This window comes from Schistocerca cancellata, chromosome 1 (genome assembly GCF_023864275.1).
Source record: "Schistocerca cancellata isolate TAMUIC-IGC-003103 chromosome 1, iqSchCanc2.1, whole genome shotgun sequence".
NCBI classification, from domain to species: domain Eukaryota; kingdom Metazoa; phylum Arthropoda; class Insecta; order Orthoptera; family Acrididae; genus Schistocerca; species Schistocerca cancellata.
In genome coordinates, this window is record NC_064626.1 from 161,252,666 (window position 1) to 161,256,728 (window position 4,063).

The 4,063-nt window shown below is 48.0% G+C and overlaps 1 non-coding gene across 1 annotated transcript; it reads right to left on the reverse strand.

Annotated features, from left to right (window-relative positions):
• Positions 1-296: 296 nt before the first annotated feature.
• Positions 297-370, reverse strand: Trnat-ugu (transfer RNA threonine (anticodon UGU)). The gene has a single exon. It is a non-coding gene; the product is annotated as a tRNA-Thr (tRNA).
• Positions 371-4,063: the final 3,693 nt, after the last annotated feature.

The window sequence follows — 4,063 nt, forward strand, 5'->3', positions numbered from 1 at the left end:
GTAATGAACGAGCCCGAGTACAGTTACAACTTATCTATATCTTAATGGCGCTGCTCACAAACAAGGACCACGATGCCGAGGTATGAAGTTGATTACTAGTCCAATCAAATAGCAAATATACCTTGCAAAAGGACACCCAGTATATTCTACGTAAACACAATCCACACCATTATGGAGCCACCACCAGCTTTCAGAGTGCCTTGTTCACAACTTCGATCTATGAAATGATAATTAAATCAAGACCCTACACTGTTGACGGGCGCTGATGTACATCAACGGGGACAGTTGAAAATGTATGCCCCGACCGGGACTCGAACCCGGGATCTCCTGCTTACATAGCAGAAGCTCTATCCGCCTGAGCCACCGAGGGGACAGAGGATAGTGCGGCTCCAGGGACTCATCCCTTGCACGCTCTCCGTGAGACTCACCTTCCCAACTTAACGCCCACACACTACATTCGTAATGCCCCTACCCATTACGCTCATTACTCGTGGCAGACAATCTTACCGAGTCCCGTGAGAGTTCGGGCAATACGTGTGCATCCGCACAGATGAAGAAGGTCGATGGCCGGTTAGCCTCAACTATACGAAGATGGTATCTGCTCTTTCGGACATGTCCGAAACAACCGATTCCATTTTCATACACTACAGCCCATTAAAAATGTTACACCAAGAAGAAATGCAGATGATAAACGGGCATTCATTGGACAAATATATTATACTAGAACTGACATGTGATTACTTTTTCACGCAATTTGGGTGCATAGATCCTGAGAAATCAGTACCCAGAACAACCACCTCCGGCCGTAATAACGGCCTTGATACGCCTGGGCATTGAGTCAAACAGAGCTTGGATGACGTGTACAGGTACAGCTGCCCATGCAGCTTCAACACGATACACAGTTCATCAAGAGTAGTGACTGGCGTATTGTGACGAACCAGTTGCTCGGCCACCATTGACCAGACATTTTCAATTGGTGAGAGATCTGGAGAATGTGCTGGTCAGGGCAACTGTCGAACATTTTCTGTATCCAGAAAGGCCCGTACAGGACCTGCAACATGCAGTCGTGCACTATCCTGCTGAAATGTAGGGTTCCGCAGGGATCGAATGAAGGGAGAGCCGCGGGTCGTAACACATCCGAAACGTAACGTCCACTGTTCAAAGTGCCGTCAATGCGAACAAGAGGTGACCGAGACGTGTAACCAATGGCACCCCATACCATCACGCCGGTGATACGCCAGTATGGCGATGACGAATACACGCTTCCAATGTGCGCTCACTGCGATGTCGCCAGACACGGATGCGACCAAGATGATGCTGTAAACAGAACCTAGATTCATCCGAAAAAAATGACGTTTTGCCATTCGTGCACCCAGGTTCATCGTTGAGTACACCATCGCAGGCGCTGCTGTCTGTGATGCAGCGTCAAGGGTAAACGCAGCCATGGTCTCCGAGCTGACAGTCCATGCTGCTGGAAACGTCGTCGAAAAGTTCGTGCAGATGGTTGTTGTCTTGCAAACGTCCCCATCTGTTGACTCAGGGATCGAGACGTGGCTGCACGATCCGTTACAACCATGAGGATAAGATGCCTGTCATCTCGACTGCTAGTGATACGAGGCCGTTGGGATCGAGCACGGCGTTCCGTATTGCCCTCATGAACCCACCGATTGCATATTCTGCTAACAGTCATTGGATCTCGACCAAGGAGAGCAGCAATGCGATACGATAAACCGCAATCAAGACAGGCTGCAATCCGTCCTTTATCAAAGTCGGAAACGTGACGGTACGCATTTCTCCTCCTTACACGAGGCATCACAATAACGTTTCACCAGGCAACGCTGGTCAACTGCTGTTTGTGTACGAGAAATCGGTTGGAAACTTTCCTCATGTCAGCACGTTGTAGGTGTCGCCACCTGCGAGACCTTGTGTGAATGCTCTGAAAAGCCAATGTTTTACATATCACAGCATCTTCTTCCTGTCGGTTAAATTTCGCGTCTGTAGCACGTCATCTTCGTGGTGTAGCAATTTTAATGGCCAGTAGTGTACTTGGATCTATGCCTTGTGGGGTCTGTGCCACACTCGAACCCTACCGTCAGCTATTCCCAACTAAAATCGGGATTCATCTGGCCCGGCCACGGTGCTCCAGTCGTCTAGGGTCCATCCGATGTGGTCACGAGCCCAGGAGGGGCCCTGCAGGCGATGTCGCACTGTTAGCAAACGCACTCGCATCGGTCATCTGCAGCCGTGACCCGTTAACGTCATACTTCACGGTACTGTCCTAAAGGATACTTCGATACTTCTTCGTACATCCGACATTGACTTTTGCGGTTATTTCACGCAGTGTCGCTTGTCTGTTAGCATTGACAACTCTACAGAAACGACGCTGTTCTGGGTCATTAAGGGATGACCGTCGGCCACTGCTTTGTCCGTGGTGAGAGGTAACGCAAGAAATTTGATATTCTCGGCCCAGTCTTGACACCGTTGATTTCAGAACATTGAATTCCCTAACGATTTCCGAAAGGGAATGGTCCTGCGTGTAGCTTCCAACTTCCGTTCAGCGCTCGAAGTCCGTTAATTCCCGTCACGCGGCCATAACCACGTCGTAAACCTTTTCACGTGAATCACCTGAGTACAAAGGGCAGCTCCGCCAATGCATTGCACTTTTATACCTAGCGTACGCGACACTAGCAGCATCTGTATATGTGGATGTCGCTATCTCATGACTTCCGTCATATCAATGTATGTCGCATTCTAGCAGGGAATTAACTTGAGTAATTTCGATATTCTTAAGTCTCATGAAGGTTTATTTGTTGTAGAACATATTTAGTGCGTACCAAGAAAACGGTTTAGATTTCCGCCATGTTCTCATTGTGCACTGCATCTGAGAAATTCTGTCACTCCGTCCGCCCCCGGTAGCTGAGTGGTCAACGCGACAGAATGTCAATCCTAAGGACCCAGATTCAGTTCCCGGCTGGGTAGGAGATTTTCTCCGCTCAGGTACTGGGTGTTGTGTTGTCCTAATCATCATCAATTCATCCCTATCGACGCGCAAGTCGCCGAAGTGGCGTCAAATCGGAAGACTTGCACCCGGCGAACGGTCTACCCGACGGGAGGCCCCAGTCACACGACGACTCCAATCTTATACAGGTGCGTAGGGTAACAGGCGCGCCCCACCTTTTATTCCGATATTTGATGCCACAAGTTTCCTCGGCTGACTTTTCCTGCTGTGCCACTGAATTGAGAAGTCTACTGAACCGTACGTCTACCCTTTTTCCCGCAGTTGTGTTTGCCACTGCTGTTACTATTGCAGATATGGGTCTTTTCTTGAACATGCAGCAAGTCGGAATACGTCCAATTGGTTCAAAAGACCTGCAAACAAATTGCCAGTTTTTGTTTTACCCATCGCAAGCTAATCAACAGTAGGCATCCCTTTCACAGCCTAGCAAACGCAGGTCGAAATCGAATTCTCCTGTTTTGGAGCAGCGCCATCAACTTCCACCTATTTCATGGACTGCAGTTTCATTTCTGACAAAAAATGGCAGATTTGTGTCTCATCTATAGTAATAAATTGGCACACAAAATCAGTTGGATTAATTTTAAAATGTTTCAGACATACCTGCTAAGTGCGTTCTAGCATTTGCTTGTAATGAGCATTCTTGTGCAAAAGTCTCTCGTAGTTAATTCTTATTTCTCACTGTAACGCACTGTTTCTTCTGATATTACTGCAGTGTGAGCTACCTCATACACATTTTATCGCCGATCGTTCAATAACATATTGTGTACTTTCTCGTTGTATTTAAATCCTAGTCGCGCGGGGTAGCCGCGGGGTCTTGGGCGTCGTGTGACGGACCGCGCGGCTCCCTCCGTTGGAGGTCCGAGTCCTCCTTCGGGCATGGATGTGTGTGTTGTCCTAGTGTAAGTTAGTTTAAGTTACACTAAATAGTGTGTAAGCTTAGGGACCGATGAACTCAGCACTTTGGTCCCATAAGATCTTACCACAAATTTACAAATATTCAAATCCTTTCTGTCATTTACCTTAAATGCATCATCTTCGAGAGGGAAT